Source organism: Pan troglodytes, chromosome 1 (assembly GCF_028858775.2).
Source record: "Pan troglodytes isolate AG18354 chromosome 1, NHGRI_mPanTro3-v2.0_pri, whole genome shotgun sequence".
Taxonomy (NCBI): Eukaryota; Metazoa; Chordata; class Mammalia; order Primates; family Hominidae; genus Pan; species Pan troglodytes.
In genome coordinates, this window is record NC_072398.2 from 118,555,712 (window position 1) to 118,573,859 (window position 18,148).

Sequence of the window (18,148 nt, forward strand, 5' to 3'; positions counted from 1 at the left end):
TTGGTGACAGAGTGAGACTCTGTCTCAAAAAATAAATAAATCTAAAGTCTGTTCCATGGCTCCTCCTTCCCTAATTCCTCCACTCATACCACTTAGCTCCTAGACTTACAGCTACACTCATGCCTCAGGGTATATTTCTTGTTCCTTTGGCCAGAAATGCTCTCTTGGATTATTCACTCCAATCTTTATTTAGTCTCTGTTCAAATGTTACCTGCCAAATAAACTACCCTTCCCTAACTCCCATATATAAATTAGCTGTTGTACCCTTCCAACCTTCACAATTCTAGCCCTTTTACTGCTTTATTTTTCTTCAAGGAATTTGCCACCACTGAACATATACTTACATGTTTACTGTCTAACATCCCCCAAAGTCCAAGATCATAGAGCAAGAGTCAATAAACTGCTAATGTAAAGGGCAGATGGGCTTTGGGAGTCACAGAGTTTCTGTCCCAACTGTTAAGCATGGTTGTGTTCCAATAAAACTTTATTTTGTACTCTGAAATTTGTATTTCATGTAATTTTCACATCATGAAATATGATTATTCTTTTTTTGTTTTCAACCATTCCAAAAGCATTAGTTTATAGATCCTATAAAAACAGGCAGTGGGCCCAGCACAGCAGCTCACACCTGTAATCCCAACACTTTAGGAGGCCAAAGCTGGAGAATCGCTTGAGCTCAGGAATTCGAGACCCAGCCTAGGCAACACAGTAAGATCTTATCTCTATTACAAATAACAAAAAAATTTAGCCGGGCATGGTGGCACATGCCTGTAGTCCAAGCTACTCAGGAGGTTGAGGCAGGAGGATCACTTGAGCCTGGGGGGTCAAGGCTGCAGTGAGCTATGATTGTGCCACTGCACTCCAGCCTGTGCAACAGAGCAAGAGCCTGTCTCAACAAACAACAAAACAAAACAAAACAAAAACAGATGGTGGACTGGATTTGGCCCACTGGCCATAGTTTGTCAACCCCTGACACAGAACAAAAGAACTTGTTATGTTTGTTCACTGCAGTATACCCAGGACTGAGACCTAGAACATGCTAGGAATGTGAATGAATGAATACTGTTTTATTGTTTATAAAACTCTTATGTAAGCTGTTTCTTTTATTGATCTTTAAAACAGCTTGTTAAAGAAGGCAGGGGAGAGACTATTATCCCCATTTATAAATCAAGAAATAGGTTCAGGGAGTGTAAGTGCCTTGTCTAAGATTGCATGCTTATAATAAATGGGTGGAGCTGGAATTGTAACTTAGACATTCAACTATATCATGCAGTATTAAAAGGAAGTAAAAGTCTGGAGGATTACCTTTAGTGTGTCACATGAATTTGACTGTCCTTTTAGACTGTTTTAACCAAGAATTGAGTCAAAGCTAAGCTTGTGAAAGATGCAGTTGTTACAAAGTTGAGAAGAATAGATAAAATGATAAATAAATTTAAAAGTTAACATTTTAACCAACTTCAAAACTGGGTCAAAGCTAAGATGAAATTAATAGAGCAAAAGGGGAGAGGGAAATGACTAAGCAGTTAGTGACTGAAAAAATATCTTTGCTACAATACAGATGAGGGATGACATTTTCATTAACAGTGATTTAGTCAATCATTCTCAAGGGTGGGAGAGTGAAAGAAAGAAGGCAGTTATCTCCCATAAAGGGGAGGTATGTCAGCTCCTCTAACTTGAGAATCACTAATATGAAGGTTTTAGTTGAACAAAAACTGAACTGCTGCTTAAAAAAAAAAGCCTTTAAAAAACTGTCCCTATTTCATAAAGTAACAGTTTCACTACACACTGTATTCATCAGATAGTATCTACACTAAACGGTGTAACTCCTTGAATATTTTAAAGGGAGACTATCCGAAGCTTTTACATAATTTCCTTTTTCATATATTTAAATATTACAATAAAATTACTAGCATAAAATTAATTATATTTTGTTCCTAACCTAAAAAGGGGGGATTTAAAATATATAACCAACAAAAGATAAGATTTCCTAAATTTCAATTTCTTCCCATTCGTCTTATTCTCTTACCTCTAAAAGGGGGAAATAATAATAAACCAATCCTTGCAAGATTCAAAATTTCATTTTCACATTACTAGTATCTGTACTGAAAGTTTAAAAATCAGTCGCACTGAAAAGTCCTAAGTTTCATTTTCCCTAGAAATGGCTTAATTTTCTTAGATTTTCATATACCATATTTTAGCAAGAATCTTAAGAAAATGTCCTAAGGAATTTATAAAACTGTATCTTATTAGATAATCTTTTAATAACAGACCCCACACATTTCATCAACATTGCACCTATTCATAACTAGCTTTTATTTTTTATTTTTTTCTAGAAAGAGTCTCGCTCTGTCACCGAGGCTGGAGTGCAGTGGCGCGATCTCAGCTCACTGCAACCTCCGCCTCCCGGGTTCAAGCAATTCTCCTGCCCCAGCCTCCTGAGTAGCTGGGATTACAGGCGCCTGCCACCACGCCTGGCTAATTTTTGCATTTTTAGTAGAGATGGGGTTTCACCGTGTTGACCAGGCTGGTCTCGAACTCCTGACCTCATGATCTGCCTGCCTCGGCCTCCCAAAGTGCTGGGATTACAGGCGTGAGCCACTAAGCCCAGCCATCACTAGCTTTTAAAATTATTTCCTTGGGCCGGGCACGGTGGCTCACACCTATAATCCCAGCACTTTCAGATGCCGAGGCAGGTCAGGAGTTCAAGACCAGCTGGCTAACGGGGAAACCCTGTCTCTGCTAAAAACGCAAAAATTAGCTGGGTGTTGTAATCCCAGCTACTCGTCTCAAAAAAAAAAAAAAGTCCTTGACAAACACATACAAACGAACTTTAAGTTAAATATTTAACAACTGCAACTCTTTGTGGGCACTGGTGGATAATTCTAGACAGAAAAGGGAGAATTCTTTCGCTAGATAATATCCACAGTCCACTTATCAGCAAAGGCCTGGTCAGTTTATACCACCCCAGTTTTGTATACTTTAGGAGCCAAATCTCTGCCAGCATGTCTCCCTGGTCAATAAAAATCTTTACCTTCTTCATTAGTCTACTGAATGTATTAAAGATTTCACCTCTTGGCCTTGACTCATACTCTCCTTGAAAGTTGTGCCTTTCTCCCTATCTTGGTCTGTCTAAATCCTTCCCATTTTTTAAGGTTGGGTTCTTCCAACGCAACCGTAAAAAGTGTTCAAAATGTATTTGAATGCTTATCATAGCACCTAAAATATAACTGCTATTGATAATTAGTTCTATAGATACTAGTCTGCCTCCAAAGACTCAAGTTTTTTTGGGAGGGAAACTGCCTTGCTTTCCTCTTCTATATATTACAGGGTCTAGCAAATTAAATTACACATGGCAGGCAATGAGTAAATATTTACAAAATCCTTTTTGAATAAGAAGATGTAAAGGAAATGTTCTCAGTTTTAAAGATTATTATGAGGTACTATGGCAAAATGGAAAAATATAGGCTCTGGATTGGACAGACCCAGTTTTGAATTTCAGTCACTTAAAAATCTCTTTGAACCACATCCTCTCCCTAAAGTGGGATAGTATGCACTCCTTAAATATTGTTGGGAATTGTTACAGCTCTTTTAGAATTTGTGTAGCAGGTTTTCTGGTTTTCACCAGAAACCAACCTACCCAATATTAAATTTTAAAAAATTGTTGTAAAGATTAAATGAGACAATATATGGTCAAATCTTTAGCAGAATACTTAAAATATAACAGGAGAGGCTCAATAAATGTCAGCTACTGTTATCTTAACTGGTCACAGCAGGATAACTCCTACTTTAAATTATAAACTGAGCAAACCCTTCAAATTACTATCAAATTACTACTTCAAAGAAAATAATCCTCTTGTTCTAGAAATCCTTTGGGTCCTAGCCACTTTATATTCTCTATCATTGCCATCATAATAATCCCCACCAGTAACTACACAACTTTTTACTGACCAAAAAAGCTTTATGAAAATGTCTGTTCCAATTTCCCTTTAAAGTAATAACACATATTTCAAAGTTTTTAAAGTTTTCCAAATAGGGTATACTTAAAGAAAGTATAATAGTAGTAAACTATGCCTCCGTAAATATTTATTTTACTTATTTTCACTCTAACCCATTCCAAAAGTATTCAAGAATAAAAAGTTGCATTTATTTTTCCTGAAAGAGATATGTACAGGATGTTATTCTTATCCTGGTAAGTTCTGCTTGCACAGAATTCAATGCTATTTCCTAAGGGAGTTTTTCCCATTTGAAGATATTTCGGATGTTGCATCAAACTAAAAAGCTTCTGTATGGCAAAGGAGAAAATTAACAGTATGAGGAGACAACTAAGTGACTGGGAGGAAATATTTGCAAACTATACATCTGATAAAGGGCTAATACCAAAAATATGTAAGGAACTCAAAACAACTCAATAGCAAGAAAACAAATAACCCAATTTTAAAATGGGCAAACGGTCTGAACAGACATTTCTCAAAGATATACAAATGGGCAAGAGATATATGAAAAAATGCTCAACATCTCTAATCAGGGAAATGCAAATTAAAACCACAATGAGATATCACCTCATGCCTGTCAGAATGGCTATTATCAAAAAGACAAATGATAACAAGTCTTGGGCCAGGATAAGGAGAAAAAGGAACCCTTCTGTTGGTGGGAATGTAAATTAGTACAGCCATTTTGGAAAATACTAATAGCATGGAAATTCCGCAATATACTAAAATTACCATATGATTCGGAAATTCACTTCTGGATAGATAGCCAAAGGAACTGAAATTGGTATGTCAGAGAGATATCTGCACCCCCATGTTCATTTCAGCAGTGTTCACAATAATCAAGATACAACAGTAACCTAAGTATCAATCAACTCAACAGATGAATGGATAAAGAAAATGTGTTATATACACACAATGGAATACTATACAGCTTTTAAAAAGAAGGAAATTCTGTCTTTTGCAACAACAAGGATGGACCTGAAAGATATATGCTAAGTGAAATAAGCCAGACACAGAAAGATGAATACTGTACGATCTCACTATAAGATATGCAGAATCTAAAAAAGCCTATGTCAGAGAAACAGAGAATAGAATGGTGGTTACCAGAGGCTGAGGGGTCAGGGAAGGGATGGGGAAAGGAAAGATATCAAAGATAGAAATTAGAGGGTATACAGTTACAGTGAGACTGGAAAAATAAGTTCTAGTGCTCTACTGCACTGCATGGTGACCACAGTTAGTAATAATGTATACAGTACTGGTTTCACTAAATAAAAGTTACTGTTATCTGTGTTTCTTAAAATTCCAAATAAACTAGATATTATTTTCCCAGCTGAGACCTGGAGATACACAGAATGTACTTAGAAATAAAATTGTAGATGTATATAGTTTATCATTATCAGCAAGAGATAAGACTTGAAAGCATAAAGATATATCTTAAATCAGAATCAACATTATAAAAAATAGATGCTGGCATTTCCAAATAATTTGCTTCACATTCACTCTTTCAAAAGTCATTTTAATAGTCTTTAGAAATTGTTTTCTCTATTAGTAGCCAATTATGAGTTTTATTAGACATAAGTAGGTAGGGAAGTCAGGCAAGTTAGTTTTAAGTAGAGCAATTTCACTTTAAAACATTCTACAAACTCTAGGGAATAATTGCTTTTCTGGTATGTCTTAAACACTTGACTATTTACTAAAGCAATTACGTACATCTCACAACACATGGAATGGCAAATGTACATCTCACAACACATGGAATGGCAAACTTTAGGCTTCTCTCTAAGGCCTCTTTTGAACTAGGATTTGACACCCCACCCCACCTCCCTGCCCCACATCCCCCCGTCTTTGGCCTGCCTAGCCCAGTTTTAGCAAGAATCTGCCCACCCTTGATATCTGATCAAGTTCTTCATTCCCTACTTTTGATGTGTAAGTCTTTGAACTGCCTTCAGCATGAATCCCCCTACCCTCATGGTCTCCTCTTAATAATTTTCTCCCCAACTCTGCTTATTGGCTATACGTAAATACCCAGCTGTCTTTACTGTATTAGGAGTTGAGCCTGATTTTTCTCCCCTATTGTAATAGTCTTTTCTTTGGTTTGTTTTGAGATGTCACCCAGGATGGAGTGCAGTGGCGTGATGTTGGCGCACTGCAACCTCCACCTCCCGGGTTCAAGCAATTCTCCTGCCTCAGCCTCCCAAACAGCTGGGATCATTACAGGCGCCCACCAACACGCTCTGCTAATTTTTGTATTTTCAATAGAGATGGGGTTTCACCGTGTTGGCCAGGCTGGTCTTGAACTCCTGATCTCAGGTGATCCGCCCGCCTTGACTTCCCAAAGTGCTGGGATTACGGGCATGAGCCACCACACCTGGCCATAATAATTTTGAATAGTCTTCTTTACTGTTTTAACACGCATTAGAATAATTTTTACTTTAAGAGTCATTGTATTTCATACCACTTAGTAGTGTTTAAAAATGACACATTTAAGCATAACATTTACAACATACAGAAAAAAAATTAAAATGAGTGAAAACATCCCATAAGCAACTTGTTTAGGAGCTTAAATGTGCTTAAAAAAATACCCACAAGGTTAAAAAATTAGGAAAAAGCCTCTTTGAACCTATTCTGGTCCGGAGGTTTCCCAAGAATAAATAAAATAAATTAGGGAAAAATGACCACACCAGGTACCTTGAGATTCACGTGTTAGCGAGCAATGATGTAGATATCAAGTTTGAAAGGGTAAAGTTCGGCAGTGAGAACCCAGGCTAGATGGAAAAAGCAGCAGCGGGAAACAAGAACGGTTTTGCCTTTAAGATCTGGTATGTATCTGGCATGTTACGGCATTCTAACTTAAAGTATATCTTTTTACCTCAAAATCACTGGGAGTCAGATACAGTTTCACATGCCAGCTTTACTGCTAAATTGCTTGGGTCTTAGTTTCTTCATTTGTGATTATAAAACCTACTCATATCTAGGAATGTTTTAAGAACCCATGAGGTAACATGAGACAGACTCCCATACAGCAGATACTTAATTTTCTTCCCTAAGCAAATACCTAGACATCACTGAATTCTGAGTTATGTTGTCTTTTAAAAAGTTCAGCTCTTTGTGTTTAACAATTTGTTCATTCACTCAAAACAAACCACAAAACAATTCACTTGGTCTCAGGCACTGAGGTGAATACTAAAGATAAAGACAAAGAGTAGGATTGTCAAAGAGGTAAGCCAACAAATTATCTTTTGCCTTAAATCAGTGGTTCTGGACCTTGGCTACACATTAGAATCACCTGGGAAGATTTAACTATATTGACATATGGGTTCCACCTGCAGAAATTCTAATGTACTAGTCTGGGGTAGGGCTTGGGCATCAGTTTAAAAGCTTCCTCAGGTGATTCTAACGTGCTGTCGGGGTTGACAGCCACTACCTTAAGCTAATATAAAGTGCAATTCATCCTGGTAGATACAAACAACATAAGACGAATATAACATACAGTAAGCACCTTGGCTTTCCAATCTCTGTATACTTTACCACTGTTAACAAAACAATTTATACAAATAATAGCCCTCAGTAAAGATGTGCCAGCATTTAAAAATAACTTTAATTCAGGCTGGGCACAGTGAGCTCATGCCTGTAATCCCAGCACTTTGGGAGGCCAAGGCAGGAGGACCGCTTGAGCCAAGGAGTTTCAGACCAGCATGGGACACAATGATGTCTCGTCTCAAAAAATAAAAAATCCGGCTGGGTGCAGTGGCTCACGTCTATAATCCCAGCACTTTGGGAGGACGAGGTGGGTGCATCACGAGGTCAGGAGTTCAAGATCAGTCTGGCCAAGATGGTGAAACCCCGTCTCTACTAAAAATACAAAAAATTAGGCAGGTGTGGTGACAGGTGCCTGTAATCCCAGCTACTCGGGAGGCTGAGACAGGAGAATCGCTTGAACCTGGGGGACGGAGGTTGCAGTGAGCCGAGATGGCACCACTGCACTCCAGCCTGGGCGAAAGAGTGAGACTCTCTAACAAAAATAAAAATAAATACAAATAAAAAATTAAAAAATTAAAAATAAAATAATTGCCAGGGCCGAGTGCCAAGTGCAGTGGCTCATGCCTGTAATCCCAGGAGTTTGAGACCAGTCTGGGCAATATAGTGAGACTGTTTCTACAAAAAAAATACTTAAAAATTAGTTGCGTGCCTGCAGTCCTAGCTACTCATTAGGAAGGCTGAGGTGGGAGGATCACTTGAGCCCAGGAGGCAGAGGTTGCAGTAAGCCAAGATCCCACCACTGAACTCCAGTCTTGGTGACAGAGTGAGACCCTGTCCCAAAAATAAAATAAAAAAATTAAAAACAACTATAATTCTAAGCAGCAAAACTGCCAAAGCAGTAGTACAGATAACATAAGGCACAGAACTTAAGAGTAAGGAGTTGGATATTGAGCTGGGTTGGTGAAGGACAACTACAGAGAAAAGGAGAAGCTGGGCTCTGCAAAGTACTTTAGATAGGGTGGAAGGGAGGAAAGGGAGGGCACTATGAGTGAGGGAATAAGAACAAAAAAGGTAGTGGGAAAACACTCTCTTGTTTGGTAGAACAGAGGATTTGGAGATAATAAAGAGAAGGATGAACTAAGGTAAGTCAGATAGCAGTAATGATGGTAATACCAAATCTGGTTTCATTCTGTATGTCATTGGCAATGGCCACTTGCTAAAGCTTTCTGAGGACAAAGCTCCATTAATAAAAATCTATCAGTAATACAGAAGTACTGGAGTCCTCAATATGGCCTCACAAAACTTGGAAATCAGACTGCCCTATGAGAGTTAACAATGAAATCAAGACAGATGCTATCCAAGCAAGATTCATGCATTCAACAAATATCAGAAGACCCACTATGTTCTAGGCAATGGTGACTCACTAGCATACTGTCCTCATGGAGTTTACATTCTAGTGGGTAAAGACAACAGAGAAGATTAAGTAAAATACTACCTGGCAAGTGATAAATGCTAAGGAGAAAAAACAAGGCAAAGAAAAGGGACAAGAAATGTTAGGATTTGGAACTGGACAGAATAACCAGAGAAAGCTTCACTAAGGAGGTGACTTCTGGTTAAGTATCTGAAATGAGGGATACAGAAGGAAAAGAACTCCAGAGAAAAGAACAAATGCAAAGATTATTCAGCGAGAATATGTGATTGGAACAAAGACCAGAAGAAGAACATGTAGGAGATAAAGTCAGAGATAAATGGCAAAGAGGTAACATCCCAGAACATAGGGACTTAGAAAAAGATGGGAAGCCACCGGAGGGCTTTGAGCAGAAAAGTGACATGTTCTGACCTACATTTTAACCAGATCACTCTGGATGCTTCATCGAGGACAGACTGCTGGGCAGGAGCAACAGAAGAAGCAGGGAAACCATAAAAAATAGTATTTTAATAATCTAGAGGTCACAATGGCTTCTTCCAGAGTGGTTAGAATAAGGGTGTGGTAAGAAATAGTCAAATTCTGGGTTTATTTTAAAGACAGAGCCTACAGGATTTACCAGTGGACAACAAGTGGATTGTGAAAGAAATAGTAGTCAAAGATAACACTAATGTTTTTGACCTGAGCAACTAAAGAATGGAAGTGTTATTAACCAAGGGCGGGCAGACTGTAGGAGAAGCTGCAGTACGCAAAATTTTGACACATAACCAGTCCTGCAAAACTCCCCTGCTAGTAATGTGATAACAAATGAACCTATCTAGAGGAAAAATGTCCAGTGCTGTTATACAAAGACGTGACTTGGTTTTGGTGTTGGGTACATATGCCTATTATGAAACAAAATGCCATCAATACTTTGGACTATCTAGTTAACTTCCTTTGTTCTAATTCTATGCTCCATTAAAACATTCTAACTTGATTTCCCATGTTCCTGACCTATCTGAAAAAAAGAACTTAGTTCCTTCTATATGTATTAAATTGTTATTCCAGTTTTATACATTAGTTTCATAAGCCTAGCTAAAATGAGTTTATCCCTGAGAGAGACCTGGGTTTAGTATCCTGATCAATCAAGCTTCTGAGCTAAATAAGCAGAGGACTAAGATTTGAACCACAGCAAGTTCACTAAGATAATGGTTCTCAAGTATTCCAATAATTATTGGGAGGCTTATTACAAATAATTCCTGACAACTGGTTCCAAAAAATTCTGATTCAATATACCTAGGATGGAACTCAGAAATCTGTTTTTGAAGGAAACACAGATTCTACCATAGGCAAGGATGTTCTAAGATATTGTCATACTGTAAAGTTTCTCCTTGGCCTTGTTACGGGGACTTTAATGATCTTTAAATTTCTAGAGCCATGTTTTTCAACACCTGTTTAATAACACAGCATAAATACTAGAACTCTTCACGGCATACTTAAGCTCAAAGAGCACTAAGCAACTTTTTTTTTTTTTGAGACAGAGTTTCACTCTTGTTGCCCAGGCTGGAGTGCAATGGCGCAATCTTGGCTCACTGCAACCTCCGTCTCCTGGGTTCAAGCTATTCTCCTGCCTCAGCCTGCTGAGTAGCTGGGATTACAGGCATGCGCCATCACGCCCAGCTAATTTCGTATTTTTAGTAGAGACGGGGTTTCTCCATGTTGGTCAGGCTGGTCTCGAACTCCTAGCCTCAGGTGATCCGCCTGCCTCAGCCTCCCAAAGTCCCAAAGTGCTGGGATTACAGGCGTGAACCACTACGCCTGGCCCTTCCTTTTTTTTTTTTTTTTTTTTTTGAGACAGAGTCTCGCACTGTCGGCCAGGCCAGGCTGGAGTGCAATGGCATGATCTCGGCTCACTGCAACCTCCTACTCTCAGGTTCAAGTGATTCTCCCAAGTAGCTGGGACTACAGGCGTGTGCCACTATGCTGGGCTAATTTTTGTATTTTCTCTAGAGGTGGGGTTTCACTATGTTGCTCAGGCTGGTCTTGAACTCCTGGGTTCAAGTAATCCGCCTGCCTCGGCCTCCCAAAGTGCTGGGATTACAGGTGTGAACCACCGCACCTGGCCATTCAGCAACAATTATAATGCAATCAGGACCACAGAACACCAATGTTTCAGTGTCTATAAAGGCATCCAGGTTACTACATGATTAACTTGGTTGCTGTTTAGGACTATGTCATTATTTCATCAAAACTGCTTACTATCTTACTATCTACTTAAAGGAATCAAAATGGGTAAGAGCATAGGCTCTGACAGCAGACAACAGCATTGTATCCACTCTGCCATTTATTAGTTCTGGACACTTGGGTCATATATTTTAACCTCAAATGTGCCTGTGCCTCAGTTTACTCTACTGTAAAATGGGCATAAGTATCTGTCCTATAAGGATGTTGTGAGATAAATACATGGTTAATACATAGTTAGCACAAAATAAGCACTTAAATGTTACCCAGATGTAAAACAAAGAATCCACAAAGCAAAGTTCTCTTACCACCTTCCTTTGCTACAGTCTGCCATTATGCTGTTTTCTTGTTTAAACAGTATGTTATACCATGACTACACTCAACAGAGTTTGATCAATGTTCCATTTCACTGACACTGCCTTAACAATCTGTATGTGCAGTTGTACCAAAGATAAATTTTACACACTGCTCAAAATTTTGTAATACGTTATAGCTGTGAAGAATTTATGATAAACCAGGAAGGATGTATAAAGAAAGGAGAGGCCTGAGGCAGAGAGATAATTAAAAATGTTGTTAAAAATAATTCAAGCATAAAAAAAGGTCCTCAGTGAAAATAATGGTAGACGGAATGTGGACAGGTTAGAGATATTATTAAGTGAAAAGTGTGTCTGTATATGCATAGAATTAGAAAAGATACAAGAGGAATTGGTAATATTGGCTACTTGTCAGGGAAATTGGGTGGGTGGAAGACAGGGGCAGGAGGCGACTTTTTACTCGTGCCCTGTCCCACCATTTTAATTTTTTTTTTTTTGGTAGAGACCGGGATCTCACTATGTTGCCCAGGCTAGTCTCAAACTTCCGAGCTCAAGTGATCATCCCGGCTTAGCCTCCCAAAGTATTGGGATTACACGTGTGACCCACCAAACAGAGCAAATTTTAATTTTAAGCCTGTTATTATAGTTCCTATATACCTACAATTTTTAAATTAATGGAAATGGCTTTCAGGGCAAGGGTCACCATGGCAGCCACCTTGGTTAGGCTTGGGCTCTTGTCTGTCAAGCAGGTTCAGGTTCAATTCTACCCCTTTGAGAAGTAGAGATGATGAGGACCTTCCTCTAGATGATGAGTAAGAGAAGGTCCACTCAACTGCTCAGCTATTGTGGACATGAGGTGGACATGCAGCATAATGACTTCGAGCCCTGTGGGGACATGCTGTTCAGAGATGCTGTGTGGTCATCGCCTCATTATGTGCTGCACCCATCTCACCACTCTGGAAATGCTCACTGCCTTTGCCTCCCACATTGAGGCCAGAGATGTGGCAAGGAGCCAAGAATGTGCTGGTACTGGACAATGACAGTGCCAAAAAGACCAACAAGCTGATGTTAGACTGGACTAGAACACTTATCTAAAAAGAGGTTTACTTAATCATTCAAATCACTATCTGGAGGGCCACAGAGTAAGGCCCTCTAAATGCTTGGCAAGACCAAGATATCATAATTAGGAAGCTTACTTATCGGGGTGGGAAGCTGAAAGTCCTGTGAACACAATGTTTCTGGGTCAAGGCAAGATTATGGGGGTGTCTGGATGAACCTGAATTTATTTTACTTTCTTATGTCAATCACTGCTTATCCCTTCCAGTATGACTTCTCCCAGTGCTCACTCGAGGTACCTCTTCACTCTTATTTACCAAATCCAGTTGGAAAGAATACTGTCAGAGTGAGTGCTGTTTTCTCCGTCCTAATCTTTCTATCTCAGTAGCATTTGCCACTCTTAATTCATTCATGCCTTGGAAACTTTTTCCCTCTTGGGTCCTTTTTCTTTAAAACACACACCTGGGTGTGTGTTTTAATCTGATCGCTAAAGGAGAGTACTTCCAGCTGGTGAAGGAAATACTTTCATTAGGGGCTTTGCAAGGCTCCAAGTATATAGATACACCATCATTTTGGTAACCATAAGGCTTTGCAGTTTATGGGATCTATTAGGAAGATGCTCCCAGAGGGGTCAAATGTTCCCAGCAGTGGCATGGCAGAGCACCAATGATGGCAGATGCTCAGATAAAAGGAATGCACAGAGGCACCCAAACTGTGGACATACTCTTGAATACAAGAAACACCTAGAGACTAACAGAAATAATTGTAGGGGAAGGGGTGTTTTATAGGAGATGAAGGGGTGTGAACTGGAGAGATATGAGAATTAATGAAGTTGTGTTCTCTTTCATACCAATAGGCTGTGCATACACTGTGTGCTTGGCACTAGATAAAGAGACATGGTTTCAATTATCAAGGAACTCAGTCTTGTAATCAGGGCAAATGTAGGAAAGCAGACAATGAATAGAACCTCCCAGAACATTTTTGTGTTTCAATTTTTAAAGTAGAGATTTTTCATTAGAGTTTGAAATAGTTAATTAAATTTTCTTGGGCTGGTTTGATCCAATTCCTCCCTACTTCTCTATTTTAGATGGAAATTGAGGCCCACCCATAGAGGTTAAGTGATGTTTCCAAAATCAGTGACAAGGTGGCTAGAAGCACGAAAGGGAAAGGCCATATCTAACACTCACAATCACTCTTTTCCATTACATCATAATATCTCTTTTTTTTTTTTTTTGATGGAGTTTTGCTCTGTTGCCCAGGCTGGAGTGCAATGGCGCGATCTCGGCTCACTGCAACCTCCGCCTCCCGCGTTCAAGCTATTCTCCTGCCTCAGCCTCCTGAGTAGCTGGGATTACAGACATGCGCCACCACACCTGGCTAATGTTGTATTTTTAATAGAGACAGGGTTTCACCGTGTTGGTCAGGCTGGTCTCTAACTCCTGACCTCAGATGATCTGACCGCCTTGGCCTCCCAAAGTACTGGGATTACAAGCGTGAGCCATCATGCCCAGCCCATAATACCTCATTTATAGTGCACTGAATGGATGTCTCTACTCTGGCTTTTCATTCATACCTATATGGAAAAGAAAAGTATAGTGAAAAAAGCATGGCTACATAATCAGAAAAACCTGGGATCTGAATTTTCTGACAAATTTACACTACTTTGTTTAGCATTAAGCCTGGTCGTAATAAAACAGCTAAGTGTTCTGGAAGAAATTATGATAAATCAGTACTACTAACAAGACTGGACATGTGAGTTTGCACCTGCTTACTAGGCTTTATGCTCCTGTCCTAGGATTTCTTTTTCTTTTCTTTTCTTTTTTTTTTTGAGATGGAGTCTTGCTCTGTCACCCAGGCTGGAGTGCAGTGGCACAATCTCGGCTCACTGCAAGCTCTGCCTCCCGGGTTCACACCATTCTCCTGCCTCAGCCTCCCGATTAGCTGGGACTACAGGCACCTGCCACCACGCCCGGCTAATTTTTTTGTATTTTTAGTAGAGACGGTGTTTCACCGCGTTAGCCAGGATCTCGATCTCCTGAGGTCAGGTCTCGATCTCCTGACCTCGTGATCCACCCGCCTTGGCCTCCCAAAGTGCTGGGATTACAGGCATGAACCACCGCGCCCGGCCTTTCTTTTCTTTTTTTTTTTTTTGAGACGGAGTTTCGCTCCTGTTGCCCAGGCTGGAGTGCAATGGCGTGATCTCGGCTCACCGCAACCTCCGCCTCCCAGGTTCCAGCGATTCTCCTGCCTCAGCCTACTGAGTAGCTGGGATTACAGGCATGTGCCACTGCGCCCAGCTAATTTTTGTATTTTTAGTAGAGATGGGGTTTCTCCATGTTGGTCAGGCTGGTCTCAAACTCCCGACCTCAGATGATGCACCTGCCTCGGCCTCCCAGAGTGTTGGGGTCACAGGCGTGAGCCACTGGGCCCGGCCTGTCCTAGGATGTCTTAACAGATTATATGAATACCTCTCAGCAAAACTAACTGAAAAGTGAAGATGGAAGAATGACAGTTTTCATACTAATTGATGACTTGTTAGAAAACAGCCACACCAAACAATCTTTACGGCTTGCTTTATCCTACAATGGTAACTAGTAAATTAAGGAGGTAATACATAATCAAGGATCCAGTTTAAAAGCATAAATATTTGGCAGGTGCAGTGGCTCACGCCTGCAATCTCGGCACTTTGGGAGGCCAAGGCAGGCGGATCACGAGGTCAGGAGTTTGAGACTAGCCTGACCAACATATTGAAACCCTGTCTCTACTAAAAATACAAAAAATTAGCCGGGTGTGGTGGCGGGTGCCTGTAATCCCAGCTACTTGGGATGCTGAGGCAGGAGAATCACTTGAACTCAGGAGGTGGAGGTTGCAGTGAGCCGAGATCGTACCATTGTACTCCAGCCCGCTGGGAGACAGTGCAAGACTTCGTTTCAAAAAAAAAAAAAAAGTATAAAATATTTTTCATGTGCTCTAACAAAGCCCTCATATTTCATCTATTTACAACATTTTCTACAGCTCTACTAAATAATTTTGATAAACTTGTTTCTCAAAAATGCCTTAACACCACTACCATTGTCTAAACTGAAAGCATGTAGTTTTTCTTAATACTGAAAACTTTATCTTATTACTGAAAGCATTGTCTAAACTGAAAGCATAACTTCTCAATTACCATACTTTTGAAATTGTACACAAATATTCCACTAGTTAGGCTGAAGGGAAAAAATATGCTAGTCACACTTTTTTCCAGCCCCCCAAAATTCTCTTTGCTTTTATGTTTTACAAATGTTGAATGAAATAAAGGAAATAGACAATGAAAAGAACCCAAAGAAGTAATTCATCTCATATTTCAGGATTCCTAATTATAGTATCTTGGTCTTGCTAAGCATGTAACTAAAGAGCTCAAGTTCATTCTCAGAAACTGTGAACTCAAAGCTACAACTAAAAGATTTATTTCTAAAAGTTATTACACTTTCAACTTCCTGTTTTATTTAGACAGCTCATCATGACCATTTCAGGTAACAAAACCCAACTTCCTCTTTATAAAGTGATTAAAAAAACTTCAGCAGTTATGAGAATAGATGATATTACTAGCTTTTACATAAATATTTACAAGGAAATTAAGAGTCCATTATCACCAAATTTTCTAAAGGTTCACTGCCTTTAGAAAATGTAACAAAGATAAAAAACAATATTAAAATATACTTGGCAACAAAAAAAGTATGCTAGAAGAGGAAACTGGTCACAGATCTGCTATTAAAAAAAACAATACTGGCTGGGCTCGGTGGCTCACGCCTGTAATCCCAGCACTTTGGGAGGCCAAGGCGGGCAGATCATGAGGTCAGGAGTTCGAGACCAGCCTGGCCAACATAGTGAAACCCCGTCTCTACTAAAAATACAAAAAATTAGCCAGGCGTGGTGGCGGGCGCCTGTAATCCTAGCTACTCGAGAGGCTGAGGCAGGAGAATCGCTTGAACCAGAGAGGCAGAGGTTGCAGCGAGCGGAGATCGCACCACTGCACACCACCCCGGGTGACAGAGCGAGACTCCATCTCAAAAAAAAAAAAAAAAACCATAACCCAAGACATTAATGTTATTAATTAAAACACTGCCAGTATCTAAAGGCATCTTAATTGGCATTTTAAAATATATATTTTCCCAAGTTTAATTAAAGGCATTCTAACCTGGTATCAAAGACAAAAATCCAACAACACTGGTCAATGTGTATCAGGTAGGCACAATAAACTTAAAAGTTTATTATTTAAATTATTTGTGAAATTTTGGCCGGCCGCGGTGGCTTACGCCTGTAATCCCAGCACTTTAAGTGGCAGAGACGGATGGATCGTTTGAGCCCAAGAGTTTGAGACCGGCCTGGGCAACAAGACGAAACCCACTCTCTACAAGAAATACAAAAATTAGCTGGACTTGGTGGCGGGTGCCTGTAATCCCAGCTACTCGGGAAGCTGAGGCAGGAGAATAATTTGAACCGGGGAGGCGGAAGTTGCAGTGAGCAGAGCGAGACTCCGTCTCAAAAAAAAAAAATTGTTTAGTTGTATTGTAACAGGATTTTTGCTTAATTTTATTTGAATAGTAACTATTTGCCTTAGAACAATTTATTATAGATCGATTTCCAGCATAGGCTTATACATAAATGTTTGTTTTTGTCCTAAATCTTAAACATGTATGAAGATCAGTTTCCAAATAAGAGAAAATCTAACGCTGTTGTCAATGGCTTGTTAAACATTTCAAAATGGCATACCATATCTACATATATCAAGTTATTCCGTACAGAGGACTTATGGATCATAACAGTCCCCTTCCCATCCCAACTTCTTATTGAAAAAAACACCCAGGTAGATTTACAGAGCACTCAAGGGGACACATTTTCTAATAGCCACAGTGGGAGACAAATGTAATAATTCTTGTCCAATAAGTTGCCTTGTGAGGTCATTCTAAGTTCTACGTGCCCTAAAACCATGTACTTACTGAAAAGCCTGACAAACTGTTATGAAACTGTGCAACTGTCAGAAGAAAAGTTATTCCACCTTAGAATGTGCTCTTGTATTTAAGACCCTTTTCAAGAAATGAGTATACAAACTGCACACTGACAAATTCAACTAATCAAAGACTCCACAGTGGAGCATCAAAGAAGGCAGGATGCTTTGTTCAGTCTTGAACGTGTTAACATAAGGTTTATTATGTGTTACAGAAAACCTTTCTGGAGGTTAAGAAAATCCATCAGCTATTCTAGATTTGTTAACAAGAAACAAAATTTTCAAAAATTATCGTTAAAAGGGATGTGTCTATAGGGAAAGACTGGTGTTCAAATTCTGAAGCAAATGCCCTGAGGCTCACAGATTTATTATAGCGAATCAGACAGGCGACAGTACAGGAGAAAAGTAGTGCATGTGTAGTGAGATGGACAACATTTGGGACCTCTCCCTGTCGAAGAGTCGTGACAGCAAAATCACTTCCTGAGGAAGGAGGAGCAAAAGGGAAGTTAAGAGGCCATCCTGACCAGGAAGTGACTCGCCCTAAACTAACCCCAATTATATCTACAAATGGGGGGATGGGGTGAGCCCCAACTGCTAAAGGCGGTAAAATAACTGCTTTTTGATATGTCGCAACATAACCACCACCCTCTCGCAAAATTACAGAAAAAAGTCC

The 18,148-nt window shown here is 39.7% G+C and overlaps 1 protein-coding gene and 1 non-coding gene across 2 annotated transcripts in view; one reads left to right on the plus strand and one right to left on the minus strand.

Annotated features, from left to right (window-relative positions):
• Positions 1 to 18,148, minus strand: part of CAPZA1 (capping actin protein of muscle Z-line subunit alpha 1) — a 53,530-nt gene that overhangs the window by 35,044 nt on the left and 338 nt on the right.
• LOC112207105 (U7 small nuclear RNA) lies at positions 3,573 to 3,637 on the plus strand. Its single transcript, XR_002941576.1, has one exon. It is a non-coding gene; the product is annotated as a U7 small nuclear RNA (small nuclear RNA).